Source organism: Rhinoderma darwinii (genome assembly GCF_050947455.1).
Source record: "Rhinoderma darwinii isolate aRhiDar2 chromosome 4 unlocalized genomic scaffold, aRhiDar2.hap1 SUPER_4_unloc_10, whole genome shotgun sequence".
NCBI lineage: Eukaryota > Metazoa > Chordata > Amphibia > Anura > Rhinodermatidae > Rhinoderma > Rhinoderma darwinii.
In genome coordinates this window covers 281,751-298,265 of record NW_027461754.1, presented here as the reverse complement: position 1 = coordinate 298,265, position 16,515 = coordinate 281,751, and the positions used below count along the sequence as shown (strand labels likewise).

General features: G+C 45.7%; 17 non-coding genes across 17 annotated transcripts; 9 read left to right on the top strand and 8 right to left on the bottom strand.

Moving 5' to 3' along the window:
* Positions 1-711: 711 nt before the first annotated feature.
* Positions 712-797, top strand: TRNAY-GUA (transfer RNA tyrosine (anticodon GUA)). The gene is given in 2 exon segments: positions 712-748; positions 762-797. It is a non-coding gene; the product is annotated as a tRNA-Tyr (tRNA).
* A 567-nt stretch (positions 798-1,364) lies between these two features.
* On the bottom strand, positions 1,365-1,438 carry TRNAN-GUU (transfer RNA asparagine (anticodon GUU)). The gene has a single exon. It is a non-coding gene; the product is annotated as a tRNA-Asn (tRNA).
* Positions 1,439-2,465: 1,027 nt separating this feature from the next.
* TRNAY-GUA (transfer RNA tyrosine (anticodon GUA)) lies at positions 2,466-2,551 on the top strand. The gene is given in 2 exon segments: positions 2,466-2,502; positions 2,516-2,551. It is a non-coding gene; the product is annotated as a tRNA-Tyr (tRNA).
* A 567-nt stretch (positions 2,552-3,118) lies between these two features.
* On the bottom strand, positions 3,119-3,192 carry TRNAN-GUU (transfer RNA asparagine (anticodon GUU)). Its single transcript has one exon. It is a non-coding gene; the product is annotated as a tRNA-Asn (tRNA).
* Positions 3,193-4,222: 1,030 nt separating this feature from the next.
* On the top strand, positions 4,223-4,308 carry TRNAY-GUA (transfer RNA tyrosine (anticodon GUA)). Its single transcript is given in 2 exon segments — positions 4,223-4,259; positions 4,273-4,308. It is a non-coding gene; the product is annotated as a tRNA-Tyr (tRNA).
* Positions 4,309-4,875: 567 nt separating this feature from the next.
* Positions 4,876-4,949, bottom strand: TRNAN-GUU (transfer RNA asparagine (anticodon GUU)). The gene has a single exon. It is a non-coding gene; the product is annotated as a tRNA-Asn (tRNA).
* Positions 4,950-5,980: 1,031 nt separating this feature from the next.
* TRNAY-GUA (transfer RNA tyrosine (anticodon GUA)) lies at positions 5,981-6,066 on the top strand. Its single transcript is given in 2 exon segments — positions 5,981-6,017; positions 6,031-6,066. It is a non-coding gene; the product is annotated as a tRNA-Tyr (tRNA).
* Positions 6,067-6,633: 567 nt separating this feature from the next.
* Positions 6,634-6,707, bottom strand: TRNAN-GUU (transfer RNA asparagine (anticodon GUU)). The gene has a single exon. It is a non-coding gene; the product is annotated as a tRNA-Asn (tRNA).
* A 1,027-nt stretch (positions 6,708-7,734) lies between these two features.
* Positions 7,735-7,820, top strand: TRNAY-GUA (transfer RNA tyrosine (anticodon GUA)). The gene is given in 2 exon segments: positions 7,735-7,771; positions 7,785-7,820. It is a non-coding gene; the product is annotated as a tRNA-Tyr (tRNA).
* Positions 7,821-9,490: 1,670 nt separating this feature from the next.
* On the top strand, positions 9,491-9,576 carry TRNAY-GUA (transfer RNA tyrosine (anticodon GUA)). Its single transcript is given in 2 exon segments — positions 9,491-9,527; positions 9,541-9,576. It is a non-coding gene; the product is annotated as a tRNA-Tyr (tRNA).
* Positions 9,577-10,133: 557 nt separating this feature from the next.
* TRNAN-GUU (transfer RNA asparagine (anticodon GUU)) lies at positions 10,134-10,207 on the bottom strand. The gene has a single exon. It is a non-coding gene; the product is annotated as a tRNA-Asn (tRNA).
* A 1,027-nt stretch (positions 10,208-11,234) lies between these two features.
* Positions 11,235-11,320, top strand: TRNAY-GUA (transfer RNA tyrosine (anticodon GUA)). The gene is given in 2 exon segments: positions 11,235-11,271; positions 11,285-11,320. It is a non-coding gene; the product is annotated as a tRNA-Tyr (tRNA).
* Positions 11,321-11,887: 567 nt separating this feature from the next.
* On the bottom strand, positions 11,888-11,961 carry TRNAN-GUU (transfer RNA asparagine (anticodon GUU)). The gene has a single exon. It is a non-coding gene; the product is annotated as a tRNA-Asn (tRNA).
* Positions 11,962-12,998: 1,037 nt separating this feature from the next.
* On the top strand, positions 12,999-13,084 carry TRNAY-GUA (transfer RNA tyrosine (anticodon GUA)). Its single transcript is given in 2 exon segments — positions 12,999-13,035; positions 13,049-13,084. It is a non-coding gene; the product is annotated as a tRNA-Tyr (tRNA).
* Positions 13,085-13,651: 567 nt separating this feature from the next.
* Positions 13,652-13,725, bottom strand: TRNAN-GUU (transfer RNA asparagine (anticodon GUU)). The gene has a single exon. It is a non-coding gene; the product is annotated as a tRNA-Asn (tRNA).
* A 1,037-nt stretch (positions 13,726-14,762) lies between these two features.
* On the top strand, positions 14,763-14,848 carry TRNAY-GUA (transfer RNA tyrosine (anticodon GUA)). Its single transcript is given in 2 exon segments — positions 14,763-14,799; positions 14,813-14,848. It is a non-coding gene; the product is annotated as a tRNA-Tyr (tRNA).
* Positions 14,849-15,415: 567 nt separating this feature from the next.
* Positions 15,416-15,489, bottom strand: TRNAN-GUU (transfer RNA asparagine (anticodon GUU)). The gene has a single exon. It is a non-coding gene; the product is annotated as a tRNA-Asn (tRNA).
* Between the last annotated feature and the right edge of the window lie 1,026 nt (positions 15,490-16,515).

Sequence of the window (16,515 nt, the reverse complement as noted above, 5' to 3'; positions counted from 1 at the left end):
TCTCTTTTACTCACGCCCCCTGTTACAATTTGGCCATTATCCCCGGTCGGAATCACATGTTTTTCTCGTAAAAATAGAATAGAGACCCCCGATCCCTGACCATCTCATTTTCACGACCTTCAGACTATGCTTTTTATACACGCAACCTCCCAGTTTCTCATGCCACATGTTTTCGCCTTTGCAACAAAGTGGCACAGGCAAAGGCTTTTGGGCCCACAACCAAATGGGCCATTGGATCTAGACCATCTTTTCTACGTTGCGACTTTCTTATTTAAATCATTCTGATTTCTTTTCTCTTCCCACAATTCTTCACTCTGTACACTAACGACTCACCTATACTTTTACACCACCCGGCACCCTGTAAGCTCCACGCTCCTTCTGCTTTTACGGGAGAAAGACATCCACACTTAAAAAAAAAAAAAAAAAAAGCTTAAAGCTACAGGTTGAAAAGTATGTGATGATCACAATTGTGGTGAATCAGGCACCCCAACATGGAAACCAGCATGGACCCCAACATGGACTGCCAGAAGGGGGATTAGCTCAAATGGTAGAGCGCTCGCTTAGCATGCGAGAGGTAACGGGATCGACGCCCGTATTCTCCAAAGTTTTGGTTTGCCGAGTTTTTCAAAGAGCGGGACAATTCTCCTCTGTTTCCCTACTCATGTAACTCATTTGCAAGCTTAGGAAGCACCCGACAACCAGCTCGGCAAGCCTTCGATAGCTCAGCTGGTAGAGCGGAGGACTGTAGTAGAAAATCAGCAATCCTTAGGTCGCTGGTTCAATTCCGGCTCGAAGGAACTTTTGTTAGTCTCATAGATGATGTTTCAACCTGTCGACAAATGCTCTCCCGGTGCCCTCGTCTTCTATCTATTTTCAGAGGGGTCTCTTGTTTGTGTTGGGTATTTGAAATGGGCATCCGACCGAAACTCTCAGTTGAGAGCCACAGTAGGACTTTCTGTAACTCTGACATGCAACTGAAACAAAAAGAGGGTACAATCATCCCTGGGTGGGCTTGAACCACCAACCTTTTGGTTATCAGACAAAAAAAAGTTTTCACAACCTTCAAGCTTTGCTTGAACCTCCCAGTTTCTCATGTCATGTGTCATCTTCTTTGAAACAGAGTGGCGCATGGAAAGACATTTAGGCCCACAACCAAAGAGGGCCAAAGGCTCTGGACCATTCTTTCTACATTGCAACTATGTCATCCAAATCACTGGGATTTTTTTCTCTTCTCAAAATTTTTCACACTGTACATGTTGAAATGGTCTTACAACCGGTGCCCTCCTCTTCTGGCCGAAACTTTAAGTTGAGAGGCACCATAGGATTTTCTGTAACATGCAACTGAGACAAAAAGAGGACACTGCCGTCCCTGGGTGGGCTTGAACCACCAACCTTCCGGTTAACAGCCGAACGCGCTAACCAATTGCGCCACAGAGACAACCACGCTCCCCCACTTTGATTAAAGTCGTAAAAAAGCCACAACATGGTAAATGGAGTATGTTTCTTAGAGGACCTTCTGATCAACACAATAAAAAGAAGAGAATGATAAAACATAACAACTGCGTGGAACTACAGCCGCCAACAAATGGACAATTGCAACACAGAGATGGCCTCCACATTAGCGTCTTAACAACAGTCAGCGGGTAATAGGCTACCCCTCTCTTTTGGAGGTATGGCAGCAGAGTGGCGCAGCGGAAGCGTGCTGGGCCCATAACCCAGAGGTCGATGCATCGAAACCATCCTCTGCTAAGTGCTCTCTTTTACTCACGCCCCCTGTTACAATTTGGCCATTATCCCCGGTCGGAATCACATGTTTTTCTCGTAAAAATAGAATAGAGACCCCCGATCCCTGACCATCTCATTTTCACGACCTTCAGACTATGCTTTTTATACACGCAACCTCCCAGTTTCTCATGCCACATGTTTTCGCCTTTGCAACAAAGTGGCACAGGCAAAGGCTTTTGGGCCCACAACCAAATGGGCCATTGGATCTAGACCATCTTTTCTACGTTGCGACTTTCTTATTTAAATCATTCTGATTTCTTTTCTCTTCCCACAATTCTTCACTCTGTACACTAACGACTCACCTATACTTTTACACCACCCGGCACCCTGTAAGCTCCACGCTCCTTCTGCTTTTACGGGAGAAAGACATCCACACTTAAAAAAAAAAAAAAAAAAAGCTTAAAGCTACAGGTTGAAAAGTATGTGATGATCACAATTGTGGTGAATCAGGCACCCCAACATGGAAACCAGCATGGACCCCAACATGGACTGCCAGAAGGGGGATTAGCTCAAATGGTAGAGCGCTCGCTTAGCATGCGAGAGGTAACGGGATCGACGCCCGTATTCTCCAAAGTTTTGGTTTGCCGAGTTTTTCAAAGAGCGGGACAATTCTCCTCTGTTTCCCTACTCATGTAACTCATTTGCAAGCTTAGGAAGCACCCGACAACCAGCTCGGCAAGCCTTCGATAGCTCAGCTGGTAGAGCGGAGGACTGTAGTAGAAAATCAGCAATCCTTAGGTCGCTGGTTCAATTCCGGCTCGAAGGAACTTTTGTTAGTCTCATAGATGATGTTTCAACCTGTCGACAAATGCTCTCCCGGTGCCCTCGTCTTCTATCTATTTTCAGAGGGGTCTCTTGTTTGTGTTGGGTATTTGAAATGGGCATCCGACCGAAACTCTCAGTTGAGAGCCACAGTAGGACTTTCTGTAACTCTGACATGCAACTGAAACAAAAAGAGGGTACAATCATCCCTGGGTGGGCTTGAACCACCAACCTTTTGGTTATCAGACAAAAAAAAGTTTTCACAACCTTCAAGCTTTGCTTGAACCTCCCAGTTTCTCATGTCATGTGTCATCTTCTTTGAAACAGAGTGGCGCATGGAAAGACATTTAGGCCCACAACCAAAGAGGGCCAAAGGCTCTGGACCATTCTTTCTACATTGCAACTATGTCATCCAAATCACTGGGATTTTTTTCTCTTCTCAAAATTTTTCACACTGTACATGTTGAAATGGTCTTACAACCGGTGCCCTCCTCTTCTGGCCGAAACTTTAAGTTGAGAGGCACCATAGGATTTTCTGTAACATGCAACTGAGACAAAAAGAGGACACTGCCGTCCCTGGGTGGGCTTGAACCACCAACCTTCCGGTTAACAGCCGAACGCGCTAACCAATTGCGCCACAGAGACAACCACGCTCCCCCACTTTGATTAAAGTCGTAAAAAAGCCACAACATGGTAAATGGAGTATGTTTCTTAGAGGACCTTCTGATCAACACAATAAAAAGAAGAGAATGATAAAACATAACAACTGCGTGGAACTACAGCCGCCAACAAATGGACAATTGCAACACAGAGATGGCCTCCACATTAGCGTCTTAACAACAGTCAGCGGGTAATAGGCTACCCCTCTCTTTTGGAGGTATGGCAGCAGAGTGGCGCAGCGGAAGCGTGCTGGGCCCATAACCCAGAGGTCGATGCATCGAAACCATCCTCTGCTAAGTGCTCTCTTTTACTCACGCCCCCTGTTACAATTTGGCCATTATCCCCGGTCGGAATCACATGTTTTTCTCGTAAAAATAGAATAGAGACCCCCGATCCCTGACCATCTCATTTTCACGACCTTCAGACTATGCTTTTTATACACGCAACCTCCCAGTTTCTCATGCCACATGTTTTCGCCTTTGCAACAAAGTGGCACAGGCAAAGGCTTTTGGGCCCACAACCAAATGGGCCATTGGATCTAGACCATCTTTTCTACGTTGCGACTTTCTTATTTAAATCATTCTGATTTCTTTTCTCTTCCCACAATTCTTCACTCTGTACACTAACGACTCACCTATACTTTTACACCACCCGGCACCCTGTAAGCTCCACGCTCCTTCTGCTTTTACGGGAGAAAGACATCCACACTTAAAAAAAAAAAAAAAAAAAAAAGCTTAAAGCTACAGGTTGAAAAGTATGTGATGATCACAATTGTGGTGAATCAGGCACCCCAACATGGAAACCAGCATGGACCCCAACATGGACTGCCAGAAGGGGGATTAGCTCAAATGGTAGAGCGCTCGCTTAGCATGCGAGAGGTAACGGGATCGACGCCCGTATTCTCCAAAGTTTTGGTTTGCCGAGTTTTTCAAAGAGCGGGACAATTCTCCTCTGTTTCCCTACTCATGTAACTCATTTGCAAGCTTAGGAAGCACCCGACAACCAGCTCGGCAAGCCTTCGATAGCTCAGCTGGTAGAGCGGAGGACTGTAGTAGAAAATCAGCAATCCTTAGGTCGCTGGTTCAATTCCGGCTCGAAGGAACTTTTGTTAGTCTCATAGATGATGTTTCAACCTGTCGACAAATGCTCTCCCGGTGCCCTCGTCTTCTATCTATTTTCAGAGGGGTCTCTTGTTTGTGTTGGGTATTTGAAATGGGCATCCGACCGAAACTCTCAGTTGAGAGCCACAGTAGGACTTTCTGTAACTCTGACATGCAACTGAAACAAAAAGAGGGTACAATCATCCCTGGGTGGGCTTGAACCACCAACCTTTTGGTTATCAGACAAAAAAAAGTTTTCACAACCTTCAAGCTTTGCTTGAACCTCCCAGTTTCTCATGTCATGTGTCATCTTCTTTGAAACAGAGTGGCGCATGGAAAGACATTTAGGCCCACAACCAAAGAGGGCCAAAGGCTCTGGACCATTCTTTCTACATTGCAACTATGTCATCCAAATCACTGGGATTTTTTTCTCTTCTCAAAATTTTTCACACTGTACATGTTGAAATGGTCTTACAACCGGTGCCCTCCTCTTCTGGCCGAAACTTTAAGTTGAGAGGCACCATAGGATTTTCTGTAACATGCAACTGAGACAAAAAGAGGACACTGCCGTCCCTGGGTGGGCTTGAACCACCAACCTTCCGGTTAACAGCCGAACGCGCTAACCAATTGCGCCACAGAGACAACCACGCTCCCCCACTTTGATTAAAGTCGTAAAAAAGCCACAACATGGTAAATGGAGTATGTTTCTTAGAGGACCTTCTGATCAACACAATAAAAAGAAGAGAATGATAAAACATAACAACTGCGTGGAACTACAGCCGCCAACAAATGGACAATTGCAACACAGAGATGGCCTCCACATTAGCGTCTTAACAACAGTCAGCGGGTAATAGGCTACCCCTCTCTTTTGGAGGTATGGCAGCAGAGTGGCGCAGCGGAAGCGTGCTGGCCCCATAACCCAGAGGTCGATGGATCGAAACCATCCTCTGCTAAGTGCTCTCTTTTACTCACGCCCCCTGTTACAATTTGGCCATTATCCCCGGTCGGAATCACATGTTTTTCTCGTAAAAATAGAATAGAGACCCCCGATCCCTGACCATCTCATTTTCACGACCTTCAGACTATGCTTTTTATACACGCAACCTCCCAGTTTCTCATGCCACATGTTTTCGCCTTTGCAACAAAGTGGCACAGGCAAAGGCTTTTGGGCCCACAACCAAATGGGCCATTGGATCTAGACCATCTTTTCTACGTTGCGACTTTCTTATTTAAATCATTCTGATTTCTTTTCTCTTCCCACAATTCTTCACTCTGTACACTAACGACTCACCTATACTTTTACACCACCCGGCACCCTGTAAGCTCCACGCTCCTTCTGCTTTTACGGGAGAAAGACATCCACACTTAAAAAAAAAAAAAAAAAAAAAAAGCTTAAAGCTACAGGTTGAAAAGTATGTGATGATCACAATTGTGGTGAATCATGCACCCCAACATGGAAACCAGCATGGACCCCAACATGGACTGCCAGAAGGGGGATTAGCTCAAATGGTAGAGCGCTCGCTTAGCATGCGAGAGGTAACGGGATCGACGCCCGTATTCTCCAAAGTTTTGGTTTGCCGAGTTTTTCAAAGAGCGGGACAATTCTCCTCTGTTTCCCTACTCATGTAACTCATTTGCAAGCTTAGGAAGCACCCGACAACCAGCTCGGCAAGCCTTCGATAGCTCAGCTGGTAGAGCGGAGGACTGTAGTAGAAAATCAGCAATCCTTAGGTCGCTGGTTCAATTCCGGCTCGAAGGAACTTTTGTTAGTCTCATAGATGATGTTTCAACCTGTCGACAAATGCTCTCCCGGTGCCCTCGTCTTCTATCTATTTTCAGAGGGGTCTCTTGTTTGTGTTGGGTATTTGAAATGGGCATCCGACCGAAACTCTCAGTTGAGAGCCACAGTAGGACTTTCTGTAACTCTGACATGCAACTGAAACAAAAAGAGGGTACAATCATCCCTGGGTGGGCTTGAACCACCAACCTTTTGGTTATCAGACAAAAAAAAGTTTTCACAACCTTCAAGCTTTGCTTGAACCTCCCAGTTTCTCATGTCATGTGTCATCTTCTTTGAAACAGAGTGGCGCATGGAAAGACATTTAGGCCCACAACCAAAGAGGGCCAAAGGCTCTGGACCATTCTTTCTACATTGCAACTATGTCATCCAAATCACTGGGATTTTTTTCTCTTCTCAAAATTTTTCACACTGTACATGTTGAAATGGTCTTACAACCGGTGCCCTCCTCTTCTGGCCGAAACTTTAAGTTGAGAGGCACCATAGGATTTTCTGTAACATGCAACTGAGACAAAAAGAGGACACTGCCGTCCCTGGGTGGGCTTGAACCACCAACCTTCCGGTTAACAGCCGAACGCGCTAACCAATTGCGCCACAGAGACAACCACGCTCCCCCACTTTGATTAAAGTCGTAAAAAAGCCACAACATGGTAAATGGAGTATGTTTCTTAGAGGACCTTCTGATCAACACAATAAAAAGAAGAGAATGATAAAACATAACAACTGCGTGGAACTACAGCCGCCAACAAATGGACAATTGCAACACAGAGATGGCCTCCACATTAGCGTCTTAACAACAGTCAGCGGGTAATAGGCTACCCCTCTCTTTTGGAGGTATGGCAGCAGAGTGGCGCAGCGGAAGCGTGCTGGGCCCATAACCCAGAGGTCGATGGATCGAAACCATCCTCTGCTAAGTGCTCTCTTTTACTCACGCCCCCTGTTACAATTTGGCCATTATCCCCGGTCGGAATCACATGTTTTTCTCGTAAAAATAGAATAGAGACCCCCGATCCCTGACCATCTCATTTTCACGACCTTCAGACTATGCTTTTTATACACGCAACCTCCCAGTTTCTCATGCCACATGTTTTCGCCTTTGCAACAAAGTGGCACAGGCAAAGGCTTTTGGGCCCACAACCAAATGGGCCATTGGATCTAGACCATCTTTTCTACGTTGCGACTTTCTTATTTAAATCATTCTGATTTCTTTTCTCTTCCCACAATTCTTCACTCTGTACACTAACGACTCACCTATACTTTTACACCACCCGGCACCCTGTAAGCTCCACGCTCCTTCTGCTTTTACGGGAGAAAGACATCCACACTTAAAAAAAAAAAAAAAAAAAGCTTAAAGCTACAGGTTGAAAAGTATGTGATGATCACAATTGTGGTGAATCAGGCACCCCAACATGGAAACCAGCATGGACCCCAACATGGACTGCCAGAAGGGGGATTAGCTCAAATGGTAGAGCGCTCGCTTAGCATGCGAGAGGTAACGGGATCGACGCCCGTATTCTCCAAAGTTTTGGTTTGCCGAGTTTTTCAAAGAGCGGGACAATTCTCCTCTGTTTCCCTACTCATGTAACTCATTTGCAAGCTTAGGAAGCACCCGACAACCAGCTCGGCAAGCCTTCGATAGCTCAGCTGGTAGAGCGGAGGACTGTAGTAGAAAATCAGCAATCCTTAGGTCGCTGGTTCAATTCCGGCTCGAAGGAACTTTTGTTAGTCTCATAGATGATGTTTCAACCTGTCGACAAATGCTCTCCCGGTGCCCTCGTCTTCTATCTATTTTCAGAGGGGTCTCTTGTTTGTGTTGGGTATTTGAAATGGGCATCCGACCGAAACTCTCAGTTGAGAGCCACAGTAGGACTTTCTGTAACTCTGACATGCAACTGAAACAAAAAGAGGGTACAATCATCCCTGGGTGGGCTTGAACCACCAACCTTTTGGTTATCAGACAAAAAAAAGTTTTCACAACCTTCAAGCTTTGCTTGAACCTCCCAGTTTCTCATGTCATGTGTCATCTTCTTTGAAACAGAGTGGCGCATGGAAAGACATTTAGGCCCACAACCAAAGAGGGCCAAAGGCTCTGGACCATTCTTTCTACATTGCAACTATGTCATCCAAATCACTGGGATTTTTTTCTCTTCTCAAAATTTTTCACACTGTACATGTTGAAATGGTCTTACAACCGGTGCCCTCCTCTTCTGGCCGAAACTTTAAGTTGAGAGGCACCATAGGATTTTCTGTAACATGCAACTGAGACAAAAAGAGGACACTGCCGTCCCTGGGTGGGCTTGAACCACCAACCTTCCGGTTAACAGCCAAACGTGCTAACCAATTGCGCCACAGAGACAACCACGCTCCCCCACTTTGATTAAAGTCGTAAAAAAGCCACAACATGGTAAATGGAGTATGTTTCTTAGAGGACCTTCTGATCAACACAATAAAAAGAAGAGAATGATAAAACATAACAACTGCGTGGAACTACAGCCGCCAACAAATGGACAATTGCAACACAGAGATGGCCTCCACATTAGCGTCTTAACAACAGTCAGCGGGTAATAGGCTACCCCTCTCTTTTGGAGGTATGGCAGCAGAGTGGCGCAGCGGAAGCGTGCTGGGCCCATAACCCAGAGGTCGATGGATCTAAACCATCCTCTGCTAAGTGCTCTCTTTTACTCACGCCCCCTGTTACAATTTGGCCATTATCCCCGGTCGGAATCACATGTTTTTCTCGTAAAAATAGAATAGAGACCCCCGATCCCTGACCATCTCATTTTCACGACCTTCAGACTATGCTTTTTATACACGCAACCTCCCAGTTTCTCATGCCACATGTTTTCGCCTTTGCAACAAAGTGGCACAGGCAAAGGCTTTTGGGCCCACAACCAAATGGGCCATTGGATCTAGACCATCTTTTCTACGTTGCGACTTTCTTATTTAAATCATTCTGATTTCTTTTCTCTTCCCACAATTCTTCACTCTGTACACTAACGACTCACCTATACTTTTACACCACCCGGCACCCTGTAAGCTCCACGCTCCTTCTGCTTTTACGGGAGAAAGACATCCACACTTAAAAAAAAAAAAAAAAAAAAAGCTTAAAGCTACAGGTTGAAAAGTATGTGATGATCACAATTGTGGTGAATCAGGCACCCCAACATGGAAACCAGCATGGACCCCAACATGGACTGCCAGAAGGGGGATTAGCTCAAATGGTAGAGCGCTCGCTTAGCATGCGAGAGGTAACGGGATCGACGCCCGTATTCTCCAAAGTTTTGGTTTGCCGAGTTTTTCAAAGAGCGGGACAATTCTCCTCTGTTTCCCTACTCATGTAACTCATTTGCAAGCTTAGGAAGCACCCGACAACCAGCTCGGCAAGCCTTCGATAGCTCAGCTGGTAGAGCGGAGGACTGTAGTAGAAAATCAGCAATCCTTAGGTCGCTGGTTCAATTCCGGCTCGAAGGAACTTTTGTTAGTCTCATAGATGATGTTTCAACCTGTCGACAAATGCTCTCCCGGTGCCCTCGTCTTCTATCTATTTTCAGAGGGGTCTCTTGTTTGTGTTGGGTATTTGAAATGGGCATCCGACCGAAACTCTCAGTTGAGAGACTTTCTGTAACTCTGACATGCAACTGAAACAAAAAGAGGGTACAATCATCCCTGGGTGGGCTTGAACCACCAACCTTTTGGTTATCAGACAAAAAAAAGTTTTCACAACCTTCAAGCTTTGCTTGAACCTCCCAGTTTCTCATGTCATGTGTCATCTTCTTTGAAACAGAGTGGCGCATGGAAAGACATTTAGGCCCACAACCAAAGAGGGCCAAAGGCTCTGGACCATTCTTTCTACATTGCAACTATGTCATCCAAATCACTGGGATTTTTTTCTCTTCTCAAAATTTTTCACACTGTACATGTTGAAATGGTCTTACAACCGGTGCCCTCCTCTTCTGGCCGAAACTTTAAGTTGAGAGGCACCATAGGATTTTCTGTAACATGCAACTGAGACAAAAAGAGGACACTGCCGTCCCTGGGTGGGCTTGAACCACCAACCTTCCGGTTAACAGCCGAACGCGCTAACCAATTGCGCCACAGAGACAACCACGCTCCCCCACTTTGATTAAAGTCGTAAAAAAGCCACAACATGGTAAATGGAGTATGTTTCTTAGAGGACCTTCTGATCAACACAATAAAAAGAAGAGAATGATAAAACATAACAACTGCGTGGAACTACAGCCGCCAACAAATGGACAATTGCAACACAGAGATGGCCTCCACATTAGCGTCTTAACAACAGTCAGCGGGTAATAGGCTACCCCTCTCTTTTGGAGGTATGGCAGCAGAGTGGCGCAGCGGAAGCGTGCTGGGCCCATAACCCAGAGGTCGATGGATCGAAACCATCCTCTGCTAAGTGCTCTCTTTTACTCACGCCCCCTGTTACAATTTGGCCATTATCCCCGGTCGGAATCACATGTTTTTCTCGTAAAAATAGAATAGAGACCCCCGATCCCTGACCATCTCATTTTCACGACCTTCAGACTATGCTTTTTATACACGCAACCTCCCAGTTTCTCATGCCACATGTTTTCGCCTTTGCAACAAAGTGGCACAGGCAAAGGCTTTTGGGCCCACAACCAAATGGGCCATTGGATCTAGACCATCTTTTCTACGTTGCGACTTTCTTATTTAAATCATTCTGATTTCTTTTCTCTTCCCACAATTCTTCACTCTGTACACTAACGACTCACCTATACTTTTACACCACCCGGCACCCTGTAAGCTCCACGCTCCTTCTGCTTTTACGGGAGAAAGACATCCACACTTAAAAAAAAAAAAAAAAAAAGCTTAAAGCTACAGGTTGAAAAGTATGTGATGATCACAATTGTGGTGAATCAGGCACCCCAACATGGAAACCAGCATGGACCCCAACATGGACTGCCAGAAGGGGGATTAGCTCAAATGGTAGAGCGCTCGCTTAGCATGCGAGAGGTAACGGGATCGACGCCCGTATTCTCCAAAGTTTTGGTTTGCCGAGTTTTTCAAAGAGCGGGACAATTCTCCTCTGTTTCCCTACTCATGTAACTCATTTGCAAGCTTAGGAAGCACCCGACAACCAGCTCGGCAAGCCTTCGATAGCTCAGCTGGTAGAGCGGAGGACTGTAGTAGAAAATCAGCAATCCTTAGGTCGCTGGTTCAATTCCGGCTCGAAGGAACTTTTGTTAGTCTCATAGATGATGTTTCAACCTGTCGACAAATGCTCTCCCGGTGCCCTCGTCTTCTATCTATTTTCAGAGGGGTCTCTTGTTTGTGTTGGGTATTTGAAATGGGCATCCGACCGAAACTCTCAGTTGAGAGCCACAGTAGGACTTTCTGTAACTCTGACATGCAACTGAAACAAAAAGAGGGTACAATCATCCCTGGGTGGGCTTGAACCACCAACCTTTTGGTTATCAGACAAAAAAAAGTTTTCACAACCTTCAAGCTTTGCTTGAACCTCCCAGTTTCTCATGTCATGTGTCATCTTCTTTGAAACAGAGTGGCGCATGGAAAGACATTTAGGCCCACAACCAAAGAGGGCCAAAGGCTCTGGACCATTCTTTCTACATTGCAACTATGTCATCCAAATCACTGGGATTTTTTTCTCTTCTCAAAATTTTTCACACTGTACATGTTGAAATGGTCTTACAACCGGTGCCCTCCTCTTCTGGCCGAAACTTTAAGTTGAGAGGCACCATAGGATTTTCTGTAACATGCAACTGAGACAAAAAGAGGACACTGCCGTCCCTGGGTGGGCTTGAACCACCAACCTTCCGGTTAACAGCCGAACGCGCTAACCAATTGCGCCACAGAGACAACCACGCTCCCCCACTTTGATTAAAGTCGTAAAAAAGCCACAACATGGTAAATGGAGTATGTTTCTTAGAGGACCTTCTGATCAACACAATAAAAAGAAGAGAATGATAAAACATAACAACTGCGTGGAACTACAGCCGCCAACAAATGGACAATTGCAACACAGAGATGGCCTCCACATTAGCGTCTTAACAACAGTCAGCGGGTAATAGGCTACCCCTCTCTTTTGGAGGTATGGCAGCAGAGTGGCGCAGCGGAAGCGTGCTGGGCCCATAACCCAGAGGTCGATGGATCGAAACCATCCTCTGCTAAGTGCTCTCTTTTACTCACGCCCCCTGTTACAATTTGGCCATTATCCCCGGTCGGAATCACATGTTTTTCTCGTAAAAATAGAATAGAGACCCCCGATCCCTGACCATCTCATTTTCACGACCTTCAGACTATGCTTTTTATACACGCAACCTCCCAGTTTCTCATGCCACATGTTTTCGCCTTTGCAACAAAGTGGCACAGGCAAAGGCTTTTGGGCCCACAACCAAATGGGCCATTGGATCTAGACCATCTTTTCTACGTTGCGACTTTCTTATTTAAATCATTCTGATTTCTTTTCTCTTCCCACAATTCTTCACTCTGTACACTAACGACTCACCTATACTTTTACACCACCCGGCACCCTGTAAGCTCCACGCTCCTTCTGCTTTTACGGGAGAAAGACATCCACACTTAAAAAATAAAAATAAAAAAAAAAAAAAAAGCTTAAAGCTACAGGTTGAAAAGTATGTGATGATCACAATTGTGGTGAATCAGGCACCCCAACATGGAAACCAGCATGGACCCCAACATGGACTGCCAGAAGGGGGATTAGCTCAAATGGTAGAGCGCTCGCTTAGCATGCGAGAGGTAACGGGATCGACGCCCGTATTCTCCAAAGTTTTGGTTTGCCGAGTTTTTCAAAGAGCGGGACAATTCTCCTCTGTTTCCCTACTCATGTAACTCATTTGCAAGCTTAGGAAGCACCCGACAACCAGCTCGGCAAGCCTTCGATAGCTCAGCTGGTAGAGCGGAGGACTGTAGTAGAAAATCAGCAATCCTTAGGTCGCTGGTTCAATTCCGGCTCGAAGGAACTTTTGTTAGTCTCATAGATGATGTTTCAACCTGTCGACAAATGCTCTCCCGGTGCCCTCGTCTTCTATCTATTTTCAGAGGGGTCTCTTGTTTGTGTTGGGTATTTGAAATGGGCATCCGACCGAAACTCTCAGTTGAGAGCCACAGTAGGACTTTCTGTAACTCTGACATGCAACTGAAACAAAAAGAGGGTACAATCATCCCTGGGTGGGCTTGAACCACCAACCTTTTGGTTATCAGACAAAAAAAAGTTTTCACAACCTTCAAGCTTTGCTTGAACCTCCCAGTTTCTCATGTCATGTGTCATCTTCTTTGAAACAGAGTGGCGCATGGAAAGACATTTAGGCCCACAACCAAAGAGGGCCAAAGGCTCTGGACCATTCTTTCTACATTGCAACTATGTCATCCAAATCACTGGGATTTTTTTCTCTTCTCAAAATTTTTCACACTGTACATGTTGAAATGGTCTTACAACCGGTGCCCTCCTCTTCTGGCCGAAACTTTAAGTTGAGAGGCACCATAGGATTTTCTGTAACATGCAACTGAGACAAAAAGAGGACACTGCCGTCCCTGGGTGGGCTTGAACCACCAACCTTCCGGTTAACAGCCGAACGCGCTAACCAATTGCGCCACAGAGACAACCACGCTCCCCCACTTTGATTAAAGTCGTAAAAAAGCCACAACATGGTAAATGGAGTATGTTTCTTAGAGGACCTTCTGATCAACACAATAAAAAGAAGAGAATGATAAAACATAACAACTGCGTGGAACTACAGCCGCCAACAAATGGACAATTGCAACACAGAGATGGCCTCCACATTAGCGTCTTAACAACAGTCAGCGGGTAATAGGCTACCCCTCTCTTTTGGAGGTATGGCAGCAGAGTGGCGCAGCGGAAGCGTGCTGGGCCCATAACCCAGAGGTCGATGGATCGAAACCATCCTCTGCTAAGTGCTCTCTTTTACTCACGCCCCCTGTTACAATTTGGCCATTATCCCCGGTCGGAATCACATGTTTTTCTCGTAAAAATAGAATAGAGACCCCCGATCCCTGACCATCTCATTTTCACGACCTTCAGACTATGCTTTTTATACACGCAACCTCCCAGTTTCTCATGCCACATGTTTTCGCCTTTGCAACAAAGTGGCACAGGCAAAGGCTTTTGGGCCCACAACCAAATGGGCCATTGGATCTAGACCATCTTTTCTACGTTGCGACTTTCTTATTTAAATCATTCTGATTTCTTTTCTCTTCCCACAATTCTTCACTCTGTACACTAACGACTCACCTATACTTTTACACCACCCGGCACCCTGTAAGCTCCACGCTCCTTCTGCTTTTACGGGAGAAAGACATCCACACTTAAAAAAAAAAAATAAAAAAAAAAAAAAAAGCTTAAAGCTACAGGTTGAAAAGTATGTGATGATCACAATTGTGGTGAATCAGGCACCCCAACATGGAAACCAGCATGGACCCCAACATGGACTGCCAGAAGGGGGATTAGCTCAAATGGTAGAGCGCTCGCTTAGCATGCGAGAGGTAACGGGATCGACGCCCGTATTCGCCAAAGTTTTGGTTTGCCGAGTTTTTCAAAGAGCGGGACAATTCTCCTCTGTTTCCCTACTCATGTAACTCATTTGCAAGCTTAGGAAGCACCCGACAACCAGCTCGGCAAGCCTTCGATAGCTCAGCTGGTAGAGCGGAGGACTGTAGTAGAAAATCAGCAATCCTTAGGTCGCTGGTTCAATTCCGGCTCGAAGGAACTTTTGTTAGTCTCATAGATGATGTTTCAACCTGTCGACAAATGCTCTCCCGGTGCCCTCGTCTTCTATCTATTTTCAGAGGGGTCTCTTGTTTGTGTTGGGTATTTGAAATGGGCATCCGACCGAAACTCTCAGTTGAGAGCCACAGTAGGACTTTCTGTAACTCTGACATGCAACTGAAACAAAAAGAGGGTACAATCATCCCTGGGTGGGCTTGAACCACCAACCTTTTGGTTATCAGACAAAAAAAAGTTTTCACAACCTTCAAGCTTTGCTTGAACCTCCCAGTTTCTCATGTCATGTGTCATCTTCTTTGAAACAGAGTGGCGCATGGAAAGACATTTAGGCCCACAACCAAAGAGGGCCAAAGGCTCTGGACCATTCTTTCTACATTGCAACTATGTCATCCAAATCACTGGGATTTTTTTCTCTTCTCAAAATTTTTCACACTGTACATGTTGAAATGGTCTTACAACCGGTGCCCTCCTCTTCTGGCCGAAACTTTAAGTTGAGAGGCACCATAGGATTTTCTGTAACATGCAACTGAGACAAAAAGAGGACACTGCCGTCCCTGGGTGGGCTTGAACCACCAACCTTCCGGTTAACAGCCGAACGCGCTAACCAATTGCGCCACAGAGACAACCACGCTCCCCCACTTTGATTAAAGTCGTAAAAAAGCCACAACATGGTAAATGGAGTATGTTTCTTAGAGGACCTTCTGATCAACACAATAAAAAGAAGAGAATGATAAAACATAACAACTGCGTGGAACTACAGCCGCCAACAAATGGACAATTGCAACACAGAGATGGCCTCCACATTAGCGTCTTAACAACAGTCAGCGGGTAATAGGCTACCCCTCTCTTTTGGAGGTATGGCAGCAGAGTGGCGCAGCGGAAGCGTGCTGGGCCCATAACCCAGAGGTCGATGGATCGAAACCATCCTCTGCTAAGTGCTCTCTTTTACTCACGCCCCCTGTTACAATTTGGCCATTATCCCCGGTCGGAATCACATGTTTTTCTCGTAAAAATAGAATAGAGACCCCCGATCCCTGACCATCTCATTTTCACGACCTTCAGACTATGCTTTTTATACACGCAACCTCCCAGTTTCTCATGCCACATGTTTTCGCCTTTGCAACAAAGTGGCACAGGCAAAGGCTTTTGGGCCCACAACCAAATGGGCCATTGGATCTAGACCATCTTTTCTACGTTGCGACTTTCTTATTTAAATCATTCTGATTTCTTTTCTCTTCCCACAATTCTTCACTCTGTACACTAACGACTCACCTATACTTTTACACCACCCGGCACCCTGTAAGCTCCACGCTCCTTCTGCTTTTACGGGAGAAAGACATCCACACTTAAAAAAAAAAAAAAAAAAAGCTTAAAGCTACAGGTTGAAAAGTATGTGATGATCACAATTGTGGTGAATCAGGCACCCCAACATGGAAACCAGCATGGACCCCAACATGGACTGCCAGAAGGGGGATTAGCTCAAATGGTAGAGCGCTCGCTTAGCATGCGAGAGGTAACGGGATCGACGCCCGTATTCTCCAAAGTTTTGGTTTGCCGAGTTTTTCAAAGAGCGGGACAATTCTCCTCTGTTTCCCTACTCATGTAACTCATTTGCAAGCTTAGGAAGCACCCGACAACCAGCTCGGCAA